This window comes from Sciurus carolinensis, chromosome 2 (genome assembly GCF_902686445.1).
Source record: "Sciurus carolinensis chromosome 2, mSciCar1.2, whole genome shotgun sequence".
NCBI lineage: Eukaryota > Metazoa > Chordata > Mammalia > Rodentia > Sciuridae > Sciurus > Sciurus carolinensis.
In genome coordinates, this window is record NC_062214.1 from 189,369,587 (window position 1) to 189,395,688 (window position 26,102).

At 37.9% G+C, this 26,102-nt stretch overlaps 1 protein-coding gene and 1 long non-coding RNA gene across 3 annotated transcripts in view; one reads left to right on the plus strand and one right to left on the minus strand.

Annotated features, from left to right (window-relative positions):
* Btbd7 (BTB domain containing 7) overlaps positions 1–26,102 on the minus strand; it is a 107,876-nt gene that overhangs the window by 29,226 nt on the left and 52,548 nt on the right. The window lies entirely within an intron of this gene.
* On the plus strand, positions 5,315–20,046 carry LOC124976015 (uncharacterized). The gene is made up of 3 exons (XR_007106967.1): positions 5,315–5,498; positions 5,606–5,695; positions 19,152–20,046. It is a non-coding gene; the product is annotated as an uncharacterized LOC124976015 (long non-coding RNA).

Below are 26,102 nucleotides of genomic sequence, written 5' to 3' on the forward strand. Positions count from 1 at the left end.
GCAACAGATTATGACATCTTTAGGAAATATGCTGCCCTACAGAGAGAGAGAGAGAGAGAGAGAGAGAGGTGTAGAAAAAGGTAGAGAATCCTCCCAGTTGTCCAAGAAAATAAATACCTATGTGCAAATCCAATAAATTTGAATAAGACAGTATTGTGGGAAATACTGGACCAAAGGGGAAAGAAGAGTAGGCAGAAATGATACAGCTGTGGAAACTGACCAGAGGAAAGATATGGGTGACACTAGATGGACAGAGCAGCCACTATGCCTGATGAGAAGATAAGGAACATTTGTTCTTTGTACTGTCCTAATAAAAAACATAACACCTTGCGTTGCCGATAGTTTAATATCTCTGAAAACAGACAAAATATCAAAAGTTTTACACTCATCTGGCTTAATTCTTTCAAACTTAAAAAGAAATAAGTGGCTTAAGTAAAAAGGACTAGGATCATGGAGAAAGTAACAAGGTATTTTAAAAGCTCAATGAAGAAATGAAAATCTGAAAGATAAGTTATTTTCCTTAGAAAAAGATAATATAAAGATAAATATTAGTAAAATCTGAATGACATTGTGGAAGGGACAATGGCTGAAGTTGGGCAGAAATTCTTTATTCACTAAGTTTACAATAAAATAAAATAAAATGCAATCCTGATTAACGTGTCAAAAAAAGAAAGAAGAAAAGCCGGGTGCAGTGGTGCACGCCGTAATCCCAGCAGCTCAGGAGGCCGAGGCAGGAGGATTCCAAGTTCAAAGTCAGCCTCAGTAACTTAGTGGAAGCTGTAAGCAACTTGGAGAGATTCAGTCTCCAAAATCAAAACAAAACAAACACAACCATTTAAACATCACCACCAATGATGACAAAAATATGGCTACACAGACTGTTCTCCAATAAGCTCCGAGTTTTACAAGATAAAGCCCAAAGAAAGGGCATCAATGAACTCGAGACTTCCAACGTTCAAAGCTATCTCTAAGACTATAAAACAAGATCAGTGGCAGTCAATAAGGAATCTACAAAAGTAATGCCTCCCCCTTCCCTTTTTTGCTATGGTACCAAATTAGGAAAAATATAGATAATTGTATAACGTGGTTTCCACAAAGCATTCAACAAAATATTTCATGATGCTGCTTGTTTGTTAGCACCACAAGACAGGGACTGCTGTCTTCAGTGTGTCTGTGGCACCTTCCTGCACATGGCAGGTGCCAAATAAAGCTGTGGGAAAACATGAATGAGATCCTTGCAGATGTGAGGTGATGACACAACAGTGGTTAACAAAACCTTTCAGAAGTAGCACCAATTAACTAGGAGGGTACAGTGGGAGTCTCTGTCCTCGCCATGTTTATCAAGAATTTGAATGAAGATATGAAAGTAAGCCTCAAAATCTCCAGATGACCAGAAACTGGGAAACAGTTAACAACTCTGTGCAAAGCAAAAACATAACTGGCTATAAAGACTACTCAAAATGAAGTTGAAATGTAACTAGGAAAACTAGAAAGTTCTACACTTAAAATTGAAGATTAAATGAACAGTAGATGAGAGAGGCAAACTTAGCTTAGCTACCACTTACATAAAATAATATCTGGGTATTTTAGTTGCATGAATGCAAAAGGTAACATGGCTGCTATAAAGTTGAAACAATTTTAGGCCTTTAAAGTACAAGCATCAAGACTTCATCAGAGACTCACGCAGCCCCTGTTCTCCTACGTTGTTCTGGGCCCTGTGTTTTGGCTGGGCACTGATCAAACCACAGGATTTCTCAGAGGAGGGTAAGAGAAAAGTAGAGAGCTAGAGACCTGTCACAGGAGAAAAGCTTCAAATGAACAGGATTATTTGGCTTATGCAAGAGAAACCTGAGGAAAGACACAAGAGCTGTCTTAAATGTATGATGAGTCCTCATGAGGTAGAAGAGAAATAACTGACATTGGCTGTTCAAGGGCAGGTCCTGGGAAACAAATAGATGTTGTAAGATAGGAGACTCTGATTCAATAACAAGAAATTTATAATTATAATTTCTCTCCTTTCCTCCCTTCAAAAAAAATTTTTTTTTAATCCAGAAAAGCAGCAGCAGAGGCTGGCTATCACATTAGGTACAGAGTGCAATGGATACTTAACACTGGATAAGAACTAGGGTCAGAGGACATCCAAGTTGCTTCCATCACAAGGACAGCATCATGTTTTGGAAAATGGTAACAGAACAAAAATTCATTTATTTAATCTGAACAATAAAATAGTACCCTTATAAGGAACACTGAGGTCACAACAAGATCTACATGAAAATGAAACCAAAAGGCACAAATATGTGCTGATAAGTGGGAAATGCGAAAAAGTTCTGAAGTCAAGTTCTGAATATCAAGCTAGGACAGACCTCTTCCAGCAGCCAGGGGACAAGTTCTGCTGGGCTGTTGTTTACAGTAATTGCTGGAATAGAAGTCAGCAGGTAAGTCAACCTGATGGGTAAGGCAATCTTACAGATGCACTTGGGAATGAAGTAGGGTAAATCAGAGGAAAGATGTGGGGTTAGGGATGTAGCTCAGTTGCAAAGAGTGCTTGCCTAGCATGCATGAGATCCTGGGTTCAACCCCCAGTGAGTGGGTTGAAAACATTGGGGGGTGGGTGAGTGGGAAGAAAGCATTTATCAGAATCCTACTAAACCAGGATATTGGCAGAGATGAAGAAAGTGAATTAAAGATAATGTGGATCATATATTTAAACTTCTAAGGTTACAAAGAAGGATATGGTAGGGAAAAACGGGCTTTGAAATCAGACAGATTAGATTTGAAAAAAGTCCCAGCTCTGACACACAGAAGCAGTCACCTTGGGCAGATCACTTAAAACTTTGAGCTTGATATTTTCTGACCTCTAACACTGGGATCATATCTTCCAGCTCACAGGGCTGTCACGAGATCCAAATGAGCTGCACCCACGACACTCTTGAGCACCTTGGGGCAGAAGGATATGGACACATAGCTCCTTTTCCTGCTCATTCTCCTGGTGATGATGTCCATCTCTACAGCCCTCATTCCCACTGCACCCCTATGACTTCCCAGGCTACTGTTCCAACCCAGAGTGCTCTCTTGAAGCCTCGAGTCATTCCTTACTTCCACTGGACAGTTCAGGGGGATGTTCCATAAACAGTTCAAGTATAAAAGTCAGTACCTTTCCTCTTGGAAATCTAACTACTCCCTTTCTTAATCCATTTTAGAGGACATCACTTCTACCCAGTCATCAAAGCCAGCCATGTGAGTACTACTACTGATTCCTTCTCCTGAAATCCATATTCAATCTATCACCAAGCACTACTCATTATGCTTTTAAATCCATCCCCGACAGAATCTCTACCAAATTTCTATCACTGTTTCATAATTTCATATTTTCTCCCTATACTATTGAAACAGCCTTTAAAAAAAAACCCTCATTCTCCAGTATTATCCTTTTGAATCTCTATACTGCTGCCAGAATGGTCTTTTAAAATGTAAATTATGTATGCCTCTATAACAAATCATTCAATACTTGAGAATTACTTCAAGGTAAAACCCAAAATAAGTATCTCTTGATGACTTGGCCCTTGCCTGTTCTGCAGCCCCACCTGGCTTTAAAAAGTCGATTTTTAAAAAAGAATTATCTTATAGTGTCAAAATTAACATTTTATGTTATGGTAAAGGATCTAAATTAGTGATAATATGCTTTTTATGAAAGTCTCCAAAATACTGGACAGAAAATATGCATCTAGCAGCAAGGCACAAGGAGGCAGGCAAGGGAAAGCTAGCAAGCAACTCGTATAAATGAAATAAAGGTCCATCAACAACCAAAAAATTTTTTTAAAAAAAGATGCCAACAGTTTCACATGGTGCTGATTTCTTGGTACATTTCGGATCAACCTTAAAGGTCCACAAATGTTATGCAATACTACACCACTTAGTTGTATTTCCAGCCCAAAGATAGTCAGATTCTTTTTTTTTTTTTTTTTTTTTTTTTTTTTTGCAGTACTGGGGATCGAACTCAGGGCCTTGTGTTTGCGAGGCAAGCACTCTACCAGCTGAGCTATCTCCCCAGCCCGATAGTCAGATTCTTGGTGACAGAATGATACTGTACAAATCTAAGCCCAGTGCATAGATAAGAATGCTCATTTATGCGTCAGTACAGGTATTCATATCTAGTGAGCAGAACGTCATATATTCTATCTTAGCAATTCTCAAACTATCTCTGATCAGGAATGGTTTGTTTTCATTTCTCTATAAACTTCCAATCTGACAAGAATCAATACCTTTATAAAATACAGCAAAAATGCCACTTGAATGTTGTGGCAATGTCAAATTGCTAGAATATTTTCTGTATGGATACTCTGCACTTATCTAACCGTAGACATACTTTGAACGGAACTGCTCTGGTAAGAGTCTCTTCTGCTTTTAGGAGTCAGGCTTGTCTTCTGTCATGTAAAGAGCACACTGTGGTTACTACCTTATTGGTCTCAAGAGGAGAATGAGTAGCAGTGAGAACAAGGGACCCTTGCTGATCCACAGTGGCCACCAGAGTAGCCCCAGATGCTGCAAACTGAAGCATAGCTGTCTCATGGGTCCTGGAAATTTGTGAAAATTAAACATTTTTTTGTTACATACCACTGAGGTCCTCAGGTGTTTTGCTGCATAGCAATGACTAACTCAAAAATCCATAGAACTTTCTGAATGAACTTGAAAGCTTTTATTAACAATTTTTCTTATAATAAAATAAACTCCATGTGTAGCCAAGAAATCTAATGGATAAAAAGCACCAATGCATTCTGTTTAGGTAGTAGATTTGCAGCCATGCTGTTTTTAGCTTAGCTTACAGTGTGAAGTCATCTTCCTGCAATTCTTTTGCTTGGGTGATAACCACATTTTATAAATTCGTCTCCCACTTGTTTAATCCTTTCTTCTATTCTCTCACCAGAATATTTTCTACTCTTTAATTTTTGGCAAAAATGCCCCCTATCAAAAGATACTGCATGTTAAACAGAATTATCTTCTGTTTGTATTATCAAAATTGTTTTTCTCCTTTTTATGTTCCTCTGGTAACTAAATATAAGCCTCAATGCTGACAGCTCTCTGGGCACACTGTCAGGAGCTGTCTCTGCTCTCCACTCTCACTTGTGTTTATTCCTAGGTACACCCTCCTACTTGTTTAACCAATGCCAGTGGGAAACCTTACCTTGACTTGTGACCATCAGGAAATATATAAGCAGTTTCTGGATTCAGAGTTTCATACTGGGGTTGGATGGGAAGAGAAGGATGGAAGAGAGGGCGGGCGGGAAAGGAAAGGAATTACGGAGGGAGATGACAATTCACCAACCAACATCAAAGAATATTATGTTTGGACAAGGCTGGTCTTAGACTCAGCCTTAGCCTTAGGCATGGTGACTCTTTAATGGCACCAGATTAGAAATAAGATTAAAAGTACCAATAAGCTTGAAGAAAAGTTGTTGAATTCTTCACTGCTAACCTGGTGACGGACTGTGGTACCTGAGGTAAGGAATTATGAAATAAGGAGGAACTGCGGGCAGCAGAAAGCAAGAAAAAGAGAAGCTTTGCATTTGGACAGCTGCATTACTAACTCTTGACTCATTCTTACCAGTCTGTGCTGGATCGGAAGACTAAGGTCCTCATATGCAGGCTAACGCGATCCATCACTGCTGTGAGGACGACGGCGAATGCTGGAGACACAGTAAGCCTGTACACTACCCTTCCTCTAGCACAGAAATCTTAGATTTCTACTGTGCTTACCCAGGTTCCTTTGACCATTATATCTAATCAGTGTGTTCCACTGATTCTTCCTTCAAAATACTCTTTGATTAGCCTCTTTAATTCCATCTTTAAGACTTGTCTATATGTACTGGCACTAGTACCATCTCTGTTCAAATCCTCAGCACCTCACACATCAATTCTTGAAAAGCTTCCCTACTTTCTCCTTCACTCTGGTATTCAAATCTATATTGCTCAAAGGTTTACGTTTTCTAAAATGCCACTATCACCACACCAATCCTACTTACCTATTACAAACAGATTGAAGAATTCCAGATCCAAGGCAGAAAATATGAGTCAAGTCATACAGGCTGAAGACAAGACAACTTGTACCTCAGTATTTTAAACTGCGAGTCCTCAGACTGCAACTTCTGGGAGCTGGGTGGATATATATGAACCTCTACACCTTTCCCAGGAGAATAATTCTAAGAGTCTAAACCCAAACCCCCAGGGATGACCAGCTTAGAGACCCACTCTCACACTGCTTTCCTGTCTTCCCAGCTTCCCCCTTTCTTGAGAAAATACATAATCTGCACTCAAGCCTCAGGTGTGGGGCTGTGCTTGCAGCAGGGATCATTAGGAATGGAAGGAAATACCCAAAGATTGCTAGTAACAGAAATGGCCCTAGAAGACAAGATTCTTGAATGCTATTCCAAAACTAGATCCCTAAATGGGGGAGGTGATAATCCCTACAGGCAGCAACAGGACAACAGGAGGATTTTTCACCAAAGCAGATTAACAAGAGGTGTAAATGAAAGATGAATTAGCTCAACGGAAATGGTGGCACTTGAATGGAATGGGAACATTAGTGCACCTGTCTCTGGTACTCGTTAGTTCTAGCTTTAGAAGCCCTGCAAAAAGAAAACTATGGGCTCACCTTAGCCAACTCTTTAACCTAGGCATTCTTCAAGCTCTGGAGACCTTGAGGTTAGTATTTAAAGAAACCCTATTTCCTGACACTGCATGGCACACTGCCACAACTCAGGCTCAAGATTTAATTTGCAGGATATCAGAGCTACCAAGATTTGAATGAAAGCTCCAGGAAGTCTTCTACGATAAAATCTGGGTTCTGATAGGAACATCTGGACACAGAAACCCAGAATGGGGATGTTTGGGTCAATGAACCGAAATGTTAAACCCCAATATTTGCCCCAATTTCCTGGTCTAGGAAAAGAAGCTTCCCTGACTCTTAGCTGGAGAACAGCAGCATGTCCTTGTCTGGAGACCCTGAAAAGATGATGCCTCTCTTCTTCAAGATCTGCTCCTGCCTCTTCCCTCTATATCCTAACTAACAATCTAGATGAGGTTTATAGCAGTCTCAGTAGGAAAATACAGTTCCTGTTCTGGAAGGAAGGAGTATAGAGACCCAAAGAATCCCAAGACCTGTCTGTGTACTGGCAAGTCAACTTGTGGTTGTGCATCTTGAGTATAGTGCAGCAGGAAGGAGTTCATTCAGAACCCAAGGGACACTGAGGGCATCTTCTGGTGCTTCTTTGCCTTATAACAAAGACTTGGTAACTGTAGCAAATGCTGATAAAGAAACAAGAGCTCAGACACCCTTGGGATAAAAGTCTGGGTTACTCTACCTGGTAGACTACCCAGATGTGCTGAAGTATTGGTAAAGGGGGATAAAAATTTAGGTTGGTGAAGGAAGAGGGAGATCAGTCTAATTTATAGTATTCCATCTGGTTTTAACCTGAACTATTTCTCACAATATCCATCCCTGTAGGGCTCTCAGAATTGGCCAAAAAGAAATATGTGAGACTTGGAAGGCAGAAGATAGCAGCTATTACTTTCTAAAAGTCACTGCAGTAAGGTGACACGTGTCACAGAAGTGCTAGTGGATACTGGCTAGTCCTTGCTTCTTCTCTGCATCCAGATTTTCCACCCAAGTCCAGTCTCATGCCCACCACTAGATGCTTGGATATAGCACCATTTACACAATAGCCATTCTCCATGAGTCCCTCTTCCCAGTCCCACTTTGCAGGCTTCTCATGTTCACAACTCATCTGGTCCTTTACCATTCTCTCTCTCAGATCTTCACTTCCTCAGTTTCTCTTCCAACTGTGTAGGCTTTAATTTTTTATTCCACATGTCAGAGTTGCTCAGCTTACCTAACTGAACTCTGATAGTTATAAGATCATGAGTTAGAGCTTCCACATAGATGGCAGCCAGACTGGCTAATTCCACCATTTCCCTAAAGTGAGTCTCTGGTTGTGGTGTGGCTGGCCACACAAGTTGGATATGATGCAGTATACCAACTGATGTGAGTGATGCAAACAGATTGAACTGAGCAACTTTACTCACCTCATGTCCTCTCTGCCTTTTACTCCAGCTACTTAATTTCAAGGTGTATCCTGAAAGACCCTGCCTCAGCTGTACTTTTGTACCTCTTATTTTTAGGTGTGGAAATTCTGATACCTTGGAATAGGTACTCCTAGGAATGAGGCACTTGTACATATGCAAACCATGAGAGGCAAAAGTGTAAAAGTCCCATGAAAAACACCTTCCACAGAGGCTGTGGGATAAATTGTTCCCTTATTTGGACAATTCTGAAGCACATTCCATGTGGCTCCTTAGAGGGTTCCAGCAGGATTAAGGCCAGTTGTCCAGAGAAAAACTGTTCTGGTTCTCTCATGTCATTTCACTCTTCCCAAACTTCCATTCCTATTCTCTGGAAGAATTTCCCTAAATTAACTATCTACATGAATGTCCTTATCCTAAACTTCACTTTCTGAAGGAAACCCAGACTAACGTAGAACAGATAAAAAAACTCCACTCCTGACAATGGTCAATAAGAAAGTCATTTAAAACTGCCACTCTGGATTTTGGACAAACTACTGGGCCATTCAGTCCTAGATTTCAGGTTAACTTTCTAGACCTTTGTTTAAAAATATTTTAACTGAGTCATGTGCAGGATTCTATATTAGATGCGGGAGATACAACAATATAAACAATACCACTCTTGTCATGAAACTATCAAAATCCTAGGAGAAGTAGAAAAGGAAGTAGGTGATCTCACCTCTATGCATAAAGCTATGAGAGGTGTAGACAAATGGATATGGTGGGGCAAATATAGCTTTCCAGCTGAGGTAATATTGGAAATACACCTTTTTAAGGAAATGGGAAGAAATGGTATTCCAGGCAGAGGGAATGTGTGTGTGTAGCAGCATTGAAGGTGAAAGTGACCACAGAATATGTACTTTCAAAAAATGGTTTGTTGGAGAAAAATATTTAGAATACAACCTAGTTCTCTTCACCAATTCTAGTTTCCTATAATTCACTAACATTATAAATTTATCATTCAGAGTGTTTCAAACAGTTTGCACCTACTCTCATAGAGAAAAGATCAAGGGGTTGGGGTTGTGGCTCAGTGGTAGCGTGCTCTCCTAGCAAATGTGAGGACCTGGGTTTGATCCTTGGTACCACATAAAAATAAAGGTATCATGTCCACCTACAACTAAAAAAAACATTAAAAGAATTTTTTTAAATCAAAATTTCTCTATAAAATCAAAATACTTGTCTTTGAGGTTTCAATAAATTTGTTTTCTTATAATTATTAAATCAATCCATAAAAAATTGTTGGTATTAGCTGATCTGACTTTAGAAAATAATATAATTAATATAATTAAGAAAAAGTATCAGAAAGTTAAATAATGTATTAGTTTTCTATTATCATGTAAAAATTATCATAAATTTATTTGGTTAAAAGAACACTTTTATCATCCTGTACTTTCTGTGGGTCAGGAGTCTGGGCGTGGGGAACTGTCTGGCTGTTCAGTCAGGGTTCTATAAATGTGCAATGAAGGTGTCAACTGGGCTTGCATTTCATCTGAAGGCTCAACTGGGAAAGAATATGCTTCCAAGTTAATTCAGACTGTTGGCAGAATTTTTTCCCTATGGCTGAAGACTAAGCCCGATTCTTACCTTGAGGTTCTCTCATCAGGTCTAAAGAGACTCTTACTTGTGCAAAGTAAGCAAGGGGAGGAGTTTCTAGCACTAGTTGGCTTTGAGATGGAGTTCTATAAGGCAATATAATGATAGGATGACGTCCCATAATTTTTGCCTTAGATCACAAGTCACATATAAGGAGAGGGGATTACAGAACAATATGAATGCTAGAACACAGGGACCACTGAAGGCCTCCTTTGTGTCTACCTGTTCCAGTACGTTTATGACCACCTAAGGATTATACTGTCAGACCTCACCACTTACTCTGCCCTTAAGCACCCCCTATGTCTTTCATCTATTTTTGCTAGTGTTCCCCATCCCCCAGAATATATATAACTTTACTTCTCTGAAGAGAGGTTTAAAAATGCTATCAACATTTTGGGTATGCATCAGAGTTTGGGGGGGGAATTAAATTAGAGTGTTTCTGACTTTCATTGCTCATACTTATGTTCTGAATTTTGTTGTCCCTTTTTGGTACAGAGATATGATCAAGGTACTGTCTTAAAATGCAACATTTAGCCACATGGAAATGCATCTTCCAAGGTCTGTTCCTATTATAATCTTATGAGATTTTCTTGTATTAGCTAAATGCCAGAGTGACTGGTCATATTGTAGCTCTAACCTAAATGTTTATGTTCCCCTTTAATGTGTTTTAAAAATTATATCCTGAGACACCCTCTGGACTGTCCATCTGGAAGGATATATGAGAAACTGATAACACTGTCTCTGGACAGGAACTGAGTGGCTGGGAGACAAGGCTGGAAGGGCAAGAGATTTCACTTTTTAAAATTCTGTTCTATATGAGCATATTACCTGTTCAAAAAACTCACCACAACCACCAGGCTATGGAAGTTGCCAGGAGTTCCTTCCCTTTCTGCTCAGTAAATCAATCACTGACCACAAAACTCAAGCAAATATTGAAAAGGAAATGAGAAGGTTCTTTATCCTGAGAATATTACTTCCTTTTACAGGAAGGAGGCAATCACTGAGATTCACACTGTGTGTGTGTGTTTGTGTGTGTGTGTGAGAGAGAGAGAGAGAGAGAGAGAGAGAGAGAGAGAGAGAAACGTGCACTGAGAGCTATATTCTTTATTCCTGTAAGTGCTGCCAAGTTGTGTAAGAGAGAAAAGCGATAAAGATGGGAAATATGCTGAAACTCTAGGAAAAAACTTTGGTAACTCAGAAGAGGAAGAGGCTAAAATACATAGGCAACTGATCAGAGTCAAGATTTCTCTTTAGGTCATGAAACTGGAATGCACACCCCCTACACACAATTAAGTTTAACAAGACTTAAGATACTTAATGATATTCCTCTATTTTACTTTATAAATTAGTGTACTAATGTTAGCATGGCATTTTAAGTGTTTACATGTGAGTGCTTTGGGGTGAGAGTGGCGTACGAATGGGAAAGGCACTCATGAGGGTGTCAGTTCTCTGGATACAGACAGCACATGCAATCCTTTACTAGGTTGGGGGTTGTCAAACTGGAACATATGGGAGGCCTGAATGTAATGAAACTGAACACATTCATAAATACAGAATATACCACTAGACTTGGATTGAGCAGAGACTCAATTCTAATTTCTTTAGCCATGAGATGTGTGAAGTTTTTGCCTATTTGCTCACCTGAAAAAATGTGGATAATACTATATATCTCAATTAGTTATTTTGAGCATTAAATACAGGGCACTTATGTTTTTTAATTTAAGGGAAATATTAAATAAATGTCAGTTATTACTATGATTAAACCTCCTTGTAAGGACACCAACAATACTGGTATATTCTAATTCAAAAGTAAGCACAAGATTTGTGGGGATATATAAGAGGGTAGGAAAGGAGCACAGTCTCTTGAACGCTAATTAAAGACCCAGAAAGGGAACTGAAATATTGACAACCTAAATATATTATACTTCTTTGTTGCAGATTTATCAAAGTACTAAATTTTAAAAAATCCTACTACTCAGTATGTGAAAAGCTCAGGATATTCACACCACTTTAAAAACAGAAGAAGGCCATTTACCTTGGGTAAAAAGATAATAACTACCATGATCACTATCCTTATCATTCCATTAGTGACAAACAGCAAATCAGCAGTCTTACTTCTATTATAATAAAAAGGGAGGAGATCCAAGATGGCAGACTAGAGGGAGGCTGCGTTCCTTGTTGCTCGGGTTTCAAGCAGAGGATATCTGGTTCTCCATGAGGCAGTCTTTGATGCTTATTGATCCCCTGCAGTCTGCCAGCATTTGGACTACTTTTTGAGTACAGATTGCTCACTGACTATTGCCTATCATCTGGCATTTGCCTGCCTCTTGCCTGCCTATTGCCTACCTTTCACCTACCCATCACCCACTGCCCGAGGTCCACCTGTTGATCATCTGTCAGTGGCCAGCAGACCGCCAGTGGATCGCCAGCTGCTAGCTGTTGCCTGGAAATCCACTGTCACAGAACCTGCAGGTTTGATTACACATGGCTGCCACCATTTTGAGACAACGGCCAGGACTTGTAGGACCCCTATCTCCAGGACCCCTCAGCTTGACCCACCACACCTGACCCCCAAGAACTCTGCCTGGCCATGCCTACACCCCTGAGCTGCAGCTCCCCATTTGCCAACACATTTGGAAGCACTGCGGTCATCTTTGATTATCCTGGAAGTGGAAGCTCCCATCTTTAGGTAGAGCAAATCCCATCCCAAGAAGCCTGCTGGGCAGTGGAAGCTCATTGTCAGGTACTTCTCGTGCATCAGGCTACTGAAGACTGGGAGGTTTGAATACTATATGACAGTTATAGTGTACATTTTTTTTTTCCTTTTCTCTCCTTTTTGAAAATTTTTAAGTTTTTATTTCTTTACTCTTCTTGCTCTGATTTCCTTTTGTTTCCCTGTTTCCTCAGTCTCTTTCTCCCTTTTCTCATACTAACAAAAAGGGAAAAGTCTACAACTTTGGCATACAGAGCTATAATTATGCTTTTCAGAAAACTTTTTGATATCTCCTGGTTGGTCACCTCTTACATGTTCATGTGCTGCCTTTACATCAGTGTGCCTCAGAGATCATATTCCCTCTATTCCCAAATAAGAGTAGCTCCAGAGTCAGAAGTGGCACCCAAGTGATTCCCTAGCTGGAAGTTAGGTTATAGAACCTTTGTTCATCTGTATGTGGGATAATATCTGAGGAGAATAATGTGAATAAGGTTCTTAACACAGGGCCTGGCAAGGAGCAGATGCTCAATAAATATTTCTGAATAAGTAAATAAATACAGCATAAAACTTTTTAAAGAATTAGTAGGGGCTGGATAGAGCTCAATGGTAGAGCACCTGTCTGGCACAAGCAAGGCGTTGGGTGTGATCCCCAACACCAAACAAAAAGTAATTTGACCTATGATTTATAGATTTTTATCTGCTTACAGAATTGTATGCTCTTTTTAAACCCATATTTCTAGGACATTTCTTAAGGTTTCTAAATCTTGTAGCCAAAGAGAGTTTTCAGAAAATGCAAATGTGATCAGGCCACAAAGCTTGCTTTAGATAGGATGAGGTCTTGTGTGTATCTGAGATGTAAGTGTATACACACATGTATACATATGCATATATATGCTGGGGGGCTGAATGTGGGGTCTTGCACATGCTAGGCAAGCGCTCTACAATTGAGCTCTATCTCTAGTCCTTTTAAAATTTTATTTTGAGACAGGGTCTCACTAAGTTGCCAGACTGGCCTCAAACTTTCAATCCTCCTGCCTCAGCTTCCTGAGTGGCTGAGATTATAGATATGCACCACCATGCACAGCAGGATGAGGCCTTAAGGTTTCATTATGGCATTTACAAAGTCCTTTATATCATCTAGTCCTATTTGCCTCTGCAGCCTCACTTCTTACCCCAACTCTTATCTTTGCAACCCCATTTTTCCCCAGCCCAAAGTGCCTTCCTCCTCAGACCTTCATAGCCGCTGCTCCTTCTACCTCTAATCTTTACTTAACGCCCATTCTTTCTCCAGGTCTTGCTTTTCTGGGGCATTTCTGAAGATGCTCTCCCATCCCCACTCTCCACACTGGTCTGGGACGACTCTTCCTCCTATGTGCTCTCCTACCATCCAGGGCTCTGTTTCATTAGGGCACTTCTGCTGTAACTGCCGGCTGACACTCGCCACTGGACTGTTGTACTCATTACTTTAACCTCAGGGCCTCTCACATAATAAGAGCTCAGTAAGTGTTTGCTGAATAAATAAAATACAGGAATCATAATGTAATTCTATGCCAAGGGGCCTATATGAATTGACAGGCTATATATTTTCTGCCTTCAATTATGTCCCATTTTAACCTTTATTTGCTTGAAAATTCATGCAGCAGCTGTTCCTTCAAGTTTATAGACCTACTATGATAATCAGATTTACAACACTGCATCCATCTACCCCACGCCACCCTACCCCCCCTTTTTTGGGGGAATGCTGGGGATGGAACTCAGGGCTTTTTGTATGCTAGGCAAGCACTCTACCTTTAACTGTACTCCCAGTCTCCCCTACTTCTATTTAATCCAATACTTTCTAGAATCATTTTAGTGAATCAGTTTCAAAATCCAGCATTGCTCTTTGAAGTAAACTTCAACTAGTAAAGAAAAGTGAGTAGAAACCTAGTATTAAAACCAAATCACTTTGGTAAAGGCCTAACTCTATTGAGACTGAAAAGAAATATGTTAAGAAACGAAGACAAAAACATCTAAGTGTATGAATGCATTTTTTTTTCCTCTCCACATTTTTTTTGGTGCATTGTAGTGATAAATAACGATGGGATTTGCCGGGTGCAGTAGTGCAGGCATGTAATCCCAGCAGCTTGGAAGGCTGAGGCCCTCAACAACTCAGTGAGATCTTGTCTCTAAATAAAATACAAAAAAGGGCTGGGGATGTGGCTCAGTGGTTGTGTCCCTGAGTTCAATCCCCTGTAACAAAGAAGATGGGATTTGTCATTACATATTTTTGGTCTTCTAATGCCACTTTCAGATGTATGGACATTTACCTTTAAATACTATGACATGTAAAACATTTATCAGAAGTTTTACAGACATGTCAATACTAAGTATGAGGTAAATAAAAATGTTTTAGTGCAAAGGACTACAACAGAGCTTGAAGTCTTTTAATAAACTAAAGTCATCCCCTTTAGGAGGATATTTACTGAGGCTAGCCCACATCATTTTATAACGGAGCCTGGTAGTCTTTTCCTTGAAATATATGAAAAAAAAATGTAAAACCATGTAGTTTCTGCCCAGTTTATATTCACTGAATGTTTCAGCAGTCCTTTGGAAACATTTATAAAAAGATAGTTTTGTTAACAGTAGTTACCAGTGGAAGGGAGATTAGAAGGATTCTGAAACACCTGTTGTATTACTTCTATTACCTGAATCCAACCGTTAGTGCACCTATTATAATTTTCAGACAGTAACTTTTGTGTTATTAAAAATAAACTCTAGGGCTGGGGAGATAGCTCAGTCGGTAGAGTGCTTGCCTTGCAAGCACAAGGCCCTGGGTTCGATCCCCAGCACCGCAAAACAAACAAACAAACAAACAAACTCTAGCTGATACTGATAATCTCTGTAATTTGGGAACTTGAGGCAGGAGGATTGCAAATTCAACTCAGTAAGGTTCTAAGCAACTTAATGAGACCCTGTTTCAAAATAAAAAATAATAAGAGCTGGGGATGTAGCTCATTGGCAAAGCGTCCCTGGGTTCAATCCACAGATACTAAACCAAATCAAAAGCTCTAAATGTACTGATGGAAAATTTCACACAGATTTATTAAATATGAAAAAGCAAAGAGAGTAATATGTACTTTGTGATGTTATTTACAGAACAAATCAAGATATGTATGTGAAACGCACACTCACGCACATACACAAAGATTTTTAAGGAAACCCCTGTTTAGAGCATCATTGATAAGAGTCTGGGTGACTGTGGGTGAAATACACTTTATACCATAGTTCTGTATCATTTCCCACTTTTTCAACAATAAGCAAGAATTGCTGTTGAAATGAATTAATTCAAATTTAAAGTTTTAGCATGGAGCTATTAAAGAGGATGGTTTATTTATAAATGTTATCAAACATATCCTCTAAAGTCTTAAAGTGAAAGGTGTATTGGGAAGCTGGGACCCTGAGTATACAGCGGTATTCAGTATATTTTTGCTTTCAAGTCCATCTTTTCATCAACAGAAGTAGCCTTGGGGAGATAATGTAAGCACTGACTTCCTCATCTCTAAAACGGGAAGAAAGAGAGCACCTACCACACAGGTCACTATAAAGATTAAGTAAGGTATTCCTTTAAAAAAAAAAGTTCAGTCAGTACCTTTCCCACAGTAATAGTTAAATAAGATCATTACTCATCTATCTTGATTCTTAGAACACTTTCTTCTAGCCACTTCCAAAACCAGAAGCAGATGGAGTACTTACATTTGGTCAGAATCCTTTGGATATTTTAGGGAATAACAGCAGAATTTGACTTTAAAGCTGAAACTTCAACTTTGTACCTTAATTCTGGGTTTGAAAAGCCCAGAGTGTCTTCTTCCTTCTGTCATTTCCCTACCTCAGTCACTTATGCCCTTCCCCTATCTTATTTTACTTAATACCAAATAACTGCATCTTGGACTCCATTCGCTTTTGTCCTCTGCACTGTAAGGTGTATGAGTAGTCCAAATTTGATGTCAAGTTACAAAAATAAAGAAAAGGTGATGATTAGGCCATTTCTCTGAGTGTTTCTAAGAGAAAAAGGGGCTCCGAGTGAATCAGATTATAGTGGAGTAGGAGTTTACACCAAACAGGAGACATGCCACCTTGGGAATGCTCTATGGACCATTTTTTATGACTATTCTACCATCTAATATAGAATGCTCCTCACAACTGAAATCATGTTAAGTGCTGAGGCTAAATGTTTAAAAAGAATCTGAATCTGGTTAACTTTTTACACTTTAGATACTTGGAACTATGCTGTCAAATATGTGCAAACAAAACAATTCTTACTGACGAAACTACTATATAAGTGTTAACACAAGTCAGTTTTTATAACACTTGTGAGAAGGTCCTCCCCCTGTGAACCACAACAGTGCCTGCATATCTGTAATAAGGAAACTAACTCAAGTCAGGAAGCCCAGATGGAGTTTATACGGTTAGTATGTGGTAGAGCCAGGACTGAAACACAGGTCTAATTTCAAAGCTCATGTTTACAAAATACCATTGTACAGGAGCACTACTATTTATCTGAGAATGTTGCAAATGGAGAACCCATTTTCCAAGCTTCACAGGGCAATGAAGAAGAAATGAATTAACTTATGTGAAGTGGCTGTCATGAAGCTAAATACTCAGTAGCATTCAAACCTATCTGCTTCACTTCTTTTTTCCCTGGAATAACATTTGCATACAGCAGTGGTGTTCGATAAATGGTTACCTGAAATATAAAAAATTAGCTTACTATGTATGTCTATGGACATCAAAAGTTCTAATCAACTCATGTTAATTAACTACTGTATTTTAATTTGAAAGTTGTATGTAAATAGTGATATGTACAAAGTGTAGTGAAGGACAGTTTCTCAATAATTTAAGACAAAATATGGTACCACAAATTTACAAATCTTTTGCTATTTTACCTTTTCCTTCCAGCAAGCCTTGAAAGTTCATTATCACAGAGAAAAGGTTTTGCTTACTGTTGAGAAAAGACTTCTAATTAAATTTCACATAATTTTAAATAAAAAGAAACAAGAGCTTCTACTACAAATGAACTGTACATATTTTAGAAACACTTTTTGCTATAGTTATAAGACATAAGATACACATTTACCTTTAAAAAGTTATATAAAAAGCCATACTATTCATTTACACTTATTGTCCTTTACATTTACAGACAGGAATGAATGAACATTACATTTCAACAGACGAGAAACAAATATGGCAACTTCTTACAATTTTATTTTCCCATAATAAATCAAACAAGGTAATTTAGAATAAGAATTTCCAAGTTACTTTAACACTGAGTTGTTATTTATCATGAATATAAATCAGTGTCATAATCACTAAATAAATTTTTATTTCTCAATTTTAGATGCATAATTAACTCTTTAATCTAAATTGTAAATTAGTGCAAAAGGTAAAGGTTGTCCTTGGATAAAACTATTTTGGCTTCAGAATATGAACAGCCTTGGAACTGGCTCAGTGGTAGAGCCCTTACCTAGCATGTGTGAGGCATGAGTTCGATTCTCAGCACTGCATACAAATAAATAAAGGTTCATCAATAAAAATATTTTTAAAAGAAGAATATGAACAGCCTTGATTTGCTTTCAGTGATATTTAAAATTCAACTGATATTCTATTTCATATCAATGGACCAACAAGAGCTGATGAGACAATTTTATTTGATATGTAAAAAAATCCTGAGTTAGATGGCAGTTACATGTTGTTTAGACTATATCTAAATTTACTTCTCTAAATACTTCGAATTTATTTCTCAGATTGGAATTAAGGATTTTCCTTTTGTTTGCAACTTCTAGAGCTAAACACTGTAACCCGTGCCTCCACCCCTTTTTGCAGTAATGGGTATGGAATCCAGGTCTTGTGCACGCAGGCAAGTACTTCACCACTGAACCATACTCCCAAGTCCCCCTTTTTCTTTTTTCTTCTTTTTAAAAAGGTTACTCAGTTTTCATTGTTATTAAAAATAATTCATAACATGAGTCTACTAAGAGCAAAGTTCTGTACAAGGTCTTGAGTGATTCAAAGACCATCAAGATTTTCAAACTCTTAGGGAACTTAATACACTAGGTGACAGAGTAAATGAGACAGGTGCATATGTAGTAGCAAAATAAGTCAGAAGATGTAAAAACGTAAGAAAAATAAATGTTTTAAAAGTTGTCAGGAAGCTCAGTAGTAGAGCACTTGCCTTAAAACACTTAAGACACTGGGTTCGATCCTCAGTACCACATAAAAATAAATACATAAAAAGATTGTGTCCATTTACAACTAAAAAAATTTAGAAAAAAATTGACAGGAAATAGAAAATACCTTTACCTTGGAAAGACTGGGATGAAACAAGGTATGTAAGAAGCATGTCAGTTTGGTCTTATAGATTGAGGCAGAATTTAAAGATGTAGAGCTAAAGGGAAATCTACTCCAGAAAAAAAGAAGAGCAAAGCTCAGAGAAAGTTTGTAGTTTATATAAAAAATAGTTTGTTTTAAAATAAAATATGCAATCAAATATTAAATTTTAGAACTCTACTCAGACTTTAAGTAAAAATTGTTTTTAAATGTTATTTCATTATGATTAATAATATAGTCTGAGTCCCTTGAATTGTCATTCATGAAGCTAAAATTAATTTTAATCTGTTGTCTATTTAACTGAAACCTGTATTTACTACTCTGATCTGTTGATAACAGTCTTCAGCTTAGTTCCATTATTCTCTAGGAAGTACATTCAGACTAATTTGCTGAAGAGGAAACAATTACAAACAGAAGTAAAATGAACTGCCAGATCCACTGAACTGAGATAGAAGAATGTCAACATTGGAACAATGGAGAGGATGAGAAGAGGGAGAAATGGGGTGAGTGGGGACAGTGAGTCTGCTAGTTTGCATTTGTTTCAAGTCACACACTCTTGGAAGCTGACCAAGTTGCCAAAGAAAAAATTAGGTCATTTCTTTCAGTTGCTTCTGTTAGATTTTTAATTCAATAAAACGTAATCATATTCATGACTAAAAATATGGCAAATGTAATACAGAGTCCATTTTGGAATGAAAGTTATAAATTTCATCTTCTAAAGATTAAAAATGCATTTTTGATCAAGATAAAAAGTTTACAGTCTGCTGTAAAATATCCTGCACTGAAATATTCATGTAGATGTTGATTATTCTGAGCTATTTTGTTCTAAGGTCAGTAGTACTTATTCCTGTGGGTTGTTAAAGTTCATAAGAAAGTCTATAGTTCTTCTAAAGTGTGGCATTTTTCTCAAAAACTTAAAAATCAACTAAGAGTTTACACTCTGATTTCACAATGTCAAATCTATTTACCCAGAGTATGCTAAGGTCACTGTCAAAATGATCAATCACCTAGTTCTTCTTGCAGGGTTCTTCCCATCTTGCCACCTATTCTGGAATTTTATACATAGGCATTGCTACCAATGAGGCTTTTTGTATAGCAAACATACACACACCCCAAACAAAAACTCCAGTTAGCTTTTAGAGAAAAGGGGTGTCTGAAAGGTCACTGTTAGTTCACAACACTGCTGGGAAAGCTGGAGACCAGGCCCAGCAAATAAGATAGAGGGCTGCTGAGTGACGACTCCACCACATGGGAGCCCAGTTAGGCCAATGAGACCCTGGCCACCAGGACTCCTGCTCTGCCTGTTGATGTCCCACTGTTTCCAGAAATAATCCTCTATAAAAGTTTGCTTTTCTTTGTCTTCAGATCTTTAATTCAAAAAGCCTAGTTTACAAGCTGAAGCCCTACCCACTCAGACCTACGAAGCAAGTCTCTGGCACTTTAGATCTTTCTACTTGGGAAGGGGCTCTGCCCTCTATTAAGATCTATACCATGAGGAATTCTGCAAAACTGCAAAGCAGGTTCTAATATTGGGCAAACAACTCAAGGACTCACACACAAATGAAAAGAATGGCAAGGAACAGAACAAAGCTCTCTGTCCTCTAACTGTTCTGGAGCAGTCTGAGTGGTCCCCCACCCAGGTCCTGGTCCTCACAGCTTTTAAAACTCTTCCCAGGGCCTATATTACCCAGACCCCAAACAGTTCAGGGCTGAGACTCTCCCAAGTTGATGCTTCAATCACTGCTATAGTATGCTATTTCATTCCTATGATGAGAACACGCCTCCCACCCTCAACCCTGGAAAGTGTCCTCAAATGCCCCTTTCTCCCACCATACCCAAATTTCTGGGCTCAGATTAGATTCAGAACTGGTTCAAATCACAAGGTCATCACTTACAAACCTAGGAAAAGGCTAGTTATTAATCTGAGCCCTACAATACTGTCAGAATGACTGAAAAAGAAAAAGCTCTGGGTAAACTAAAATTATAAGTATGATCTCATTTGTTAACATCCTTATGTAAAATTCTTTATGTTAACATTCTTATGATAAATTCTTTAGTCCTTTAGGACTGTGGCCTTCTCTAGGTCTCTCTGGGTCTATAAGAGGCACTGATGTCATATCTTTTTTCTTCATTAAAAAATTTTGAATCAAAGTGGTATTATAATTTTAAGTCTAATAGCACTGAAATACCCCCAAAATATTCCCCTCCTGGTCCTCTCTTCCACTCCTAGTTTTCCTCCCCAGAGGCAACTACTGTAGCCTGAGTTGCTTCCTGAGCTTTTTCTTCTAATACACACTTCTGTATTACAAGTGTTACTAAAGTAATATTCTGTGTTCATGATTAAATATTGCTTATTGCTGTAAAGCTGTATACTAGAATTATATTTTCTTTCACATGCAATTTTAAATTACGTAAGAGATATTTTCTCTTAACCATTTGCTTGTCTATGAATATATTGCTAATTCTTCATGAATACATCAAAAAAGACTCAAAATCTCTTACAGTGCTGCTTAAATGTTCAAACACTTAAGTATCTGATTTCCCCCCAGATACCACCTTCCTGAGGCTTTTCAACCTCCTAGTCCGTCTGGACTGGACACTCACTAGAGCAACTACTCAACTCATACTTAAGGTTTTCCTTTGCTTCTCTCCTGTGTGGACTCTGGTTTTCTGGATTTCACACTTCTTTATTCTTAGTTTGTTGTATCATTTGATGGAACACATCCTCAGGAGCTTCCTAAGTATGGAAGCAGGAGACAGATTTTTTGAGGCATGACTGGAAATACCCCCATTTAGTCTTATACTTGATTGGTGCTCTAGCTAAATACAGAATTTTCCATCAGCTTTTTGAAGGTTCTACACCACTGTATTGTAGTATTTAGTTGCTGCTAAAGTTTAATACCACCTGGTTCCTATTTTTCTGTATAAAACCTATTTTTTCCCCCCTCTCTATAATAATTTTAGAATCATCTCTTTTGGCTTAGTGTTCTGAAAAGGAAGGAACTTTTATCCTTTAGTTAGGGCCATATTTCTTACATCACTCCTTAGATAATATCTTCTCTTTGCTTTTCTCTGGTACATACAATTCTAAAATTATTATTGCTAAGATGTCAGACCTTTCAGATAAACTTTTTTTTAATTTTTTATTTTTTTGTTAATGGTGGTGGGGATTGAACCCAGGGCCTTTTGCAAGCACTCTATCAACTGAGCTATATCCCCAGACCCATCTATTTTCTTATATATCACCTTTGTTATTAGTCACTTTATAGATTTCAACTTTGCTTTTCAATCCTTCTATTACACTTTCTATTTCTGCTATCTTATTTCCAAGGGCTCCCGTTTTCACTTTTTTGTTTTTTAAAATTAAATATTCATTTTGCAGTGCTGGGGATGAAACTCAGGGTCGGCAAGTGCTCTACAACTGAACTATACCCTGAGCTGTGTTTTTACTTTTATAGCATCCCACATATGACTCATTGGTTCCATCAAATGTTCTTTAATAAATGGATAATTTAAATTCCATGGAAATTTTCTTCTTTATTCTATTTCCACTATTAATTTGTTCTTTTTGTTCTGATATGTCTCAGTTAGCTTTCCTCAAATGTCCAGTGATCCTTACATAGGTTTTCATATATAAGTTTAAGTAAATAACAAATAGGTGAAAGTGCTGCTGAGTAAGGATTGCCGATTGTAGTCTTACCTGTAGAATAAATACAAGCAAACTGGACTGTTCATTCTACAATGAGTCTAATCTCGTTGTGGAACTCCAAAACATCAGCATCTATAGGTGTCTATATTTTGGGGCTGTTCACCATTCCAGAGCTCCAAATCCTTCTTGTACTTGCCTAGCTAGTATGAGAGCAGGGGAAAGGAGTGTGTGATTTTACTATCTACGTTGTAGGCTTTCACATAATTCCCAGTTTCAATCTTGTGGCTCACCCTGATCCTCCTCTATAGCTATTTCCAGATTCAGAACCTCTCTAGCTCATCAAGTTCAGAAAATTTTAGAAAAAAATTATGTTTGGTTGGAGAGGGCCAACTGACAGGGTAAGTAAGGGAGAACAGAAGTGTTCTTCTTGGTCAGAAGTGTTATTAATGCATAAACAGACAAATGGATCAGTGGAACAAAACAGAATGAGAATGTACGGAGTTTATGTACACAAAGGAAATTTAAGGGTAGCACACATTAAGGGGGAAATGACTTATTTAATAGAGGATACTCAGCTCAGAATATAGAGCAAAGCAAAATCACATCCCTTTCTAATAGCATATGCGAAGGTAAACTCCAGGGCGGGGAAAGGGCCCAAACACTCAGTACTGAGACTTAAATCTGAATCCCTCTCTTAGTTCTACACCATGCTTCTCTCCTCTTTACAGAGTATTTAGAACCACCTGGTGTAGTCCACTCCAGAGTTCTGGGAACGAATGGCCTCTCTTTTCTAAAGTAGCCCCCTTAGGTTCTAAAGTTACAGGTCTCTGCTCTCTGTTAATGCTAGTCATTATTTCTCTATCTACTTTTAATTTTCTGAAAATTTCAATATCCCTTTACCAATCACTATTTTTTTTCTAGATATCTTTTTCCTTAAAAATTACACTTGTTTTTATTCCTTCAGTAGAATACCAGGGCTTTGAGGAAAACAATAATAAACTCAAGTTCAATTTGTGATGTATACATGGAAATCAAGTGAAGTTAAATCTGGTCCTAAATGCGAGGCCTGTAGTTGAGATCCCCTTACCTACTTGAGATTGCCTACCAGTTGCTATCTTTTATTTTATTTTTTCTTTAAGTTATAGATGGACACAAGACCTTTATTTTATTTAGTTATCTTTATGTGGTGCTGAGGATCGAACCCAGGGCCTAGGCAAGTGTTCTACCACTGAGCTATAACCCCAGCCCCTACTAGCAGCTCTTGCCACTGAATAAAACACATTCTGTGTAGGTCAATAAGTTTCTCTTTTACTCCTTTGCCAAACCACTCTGGTTGTTGCTTATTTTAAAAGATGCACTTATAGCTATTAAATCTCTTTTTCTACCTTGAAGAGTGTATCCAGTCTCAAAGTCCCAGCACTCCTTGTTATAATTAGTCTCCTTTTTAAATTGGGCTTTAATTTTTTTTTTTTTATTCAGTTCTTAAAATTGTGGTAAGCCAGGCACAGTGGTACACATTTATAATCCCAGTAACTCGGGAGGCTGAGGCAGGAGGATCACAAGCCCAAGGCCAGTTAATGAGACCCTCAGCAACTGAGACTATTAAAAAATAAAGGGAACTAGGAAAGTGGCTCAGTGGTAGAGGGTCCCTGGGTTCAGTCCCCAGTACCAAAATTAATTAATTTACAGTAAAATACATGTAACATTGAATTTGCCATTCTATTTTTAAGTGTAGTTCAGTGGTATTCAATACATTCAGTTGTGCAGCCATGACATCATCCATCTCCACAACTCCTTTCATCTTTGTAAATGAGCCTTTCTCATTTGAATCACAAAACAACAAAATGACTCAATTCCCTGCAAAATGGTATAAAACTAGTACCATGCTAGATGCATGAGAAAGACGGTAATTCATCACAATCAATACCAACATATTATAGGCTCAACCAGTTTGCAGAACCCTTTTGTTGAGAGAAACTGACTGCACAGTGACAAGCAGCCTGAAACTTACTAGTAGTTTTCTAAGTGCAATGTTAAGAGGTATGTATCAACACCCTGTAATAAAATTAAAAGAAAATCTTAAAATAAAAAATTGCCTAGTAAAACATATCTATGAAATATGCTTAGTATTTCTGAATTTATTTTTAGAAAAGACTATGTGGGGTCAGAGGTGTATCTCAGTGGTAGTGTTTGCCTAGCATGTGAAAGGCGCTGAGTTCAATGCCTAGTACGGGGGGGGGGGGGGGGGGGGAAAGAAAAAGAAAAAAAGACTTAAGTGCAAGACTAAGTGGTACTGAAAGATCTATGCTGTCATAATGATTACCACTTGGCAGCTTACAATTATTCAATTTATCAGGCACCACTCATCCTCTCCTTTAATCCTCATAAACTCTTACAGAGTTTAGTATTCTTATTTTACAATAAAGAAAATGGCCTAAGAGAGGTTGTGTGACTTGCTTAAGGACAAACTTGTTAAGACATGATGGAAAAGGATTCAAAACCAGCCTGTCTGGTTCCAGAACCTGAGGTCTTAAGCTTTATGGTATGAAATTCCTCCTCAAGTGACCAAATATTCTACTTCCCATGAAAATGAAGTAAAAGCTAAGTGAAGTTGTGGTGCACTATAAACTCTAAGATATATACCACATGGAACACAACAAAACAGATTAAAACAAAGATCCAAACTGTATTTTGAATAATGGAAAGAAACAGAAGCATCTATAATGTTATTTTTAAAGTAACCAGATTAATACATTATTTGTTATATGACAAAACATAAATACAAATTCTAGTTAAGTGACAAAACAAAAACAAACAAAAAAGCTGCTCATTTATGAAAAGGTAAGTAATCAGTATCACTCAAAGATCCAAAAACTGGCTCATAATTTTACTTTTTATTCAAAACTACTACTATTTCTTTTTCTTCTTTTGCTACTGGGATTTAACCCAGAGGCAATTTTTTAACTGGGCCACATTCTATACCATTTTCCTTTTTATTTTGAGACAGGGTCTCACTTAATTGCTTAGGGCCTTGCTAAATTGCTGAGGTTGACCTTGAATTTGCCATTCTCCTGCCTCAGCCTCCTGAGGCACTGGGATTACAAGTATGCATCACTGCACCCGGTTCTCACTCAAAACTTCTGACAAATTTGATTTTATAGAACAAAGAAATGGTAGGTCAAGCTGCTAATTTTTTTCTGAAAATATTTTTATTGTCTTATTAACATAATGATTCTTATTTTAAGTAAGTAAGAATATATTTTAATGACATTTTGATTGTGGCCAAAAAAAAAACCTATTCTATTACTAAAAAGATGTATGATTTAGGAAAATGCATAAATGCATTCTACTGTCAAGTATAACATTAGAATAAAAAATAAAAATACACAAAAAAGATAATGATGAAATAAAAAATTTGAAGATTATTTACATAAAAGAAATCTTAGCATTTTGTACTTACATTTATCAACGACTTCTGTACGACTCTTCCCATCTTATGATTGGAAATTTTTTTTAATATCTCAAAGCCCTATTAATTAATTCATATGTATTCCTTATTTATTTATTTATTTATTTATTTATTTTTTGTGGTGCTGGAAATGAAACCTAGGGGTCCTGAACAAGGTAGGTGAGCTTTCTAAAACCCTGAGCCCCATTCCAAATTCTGCA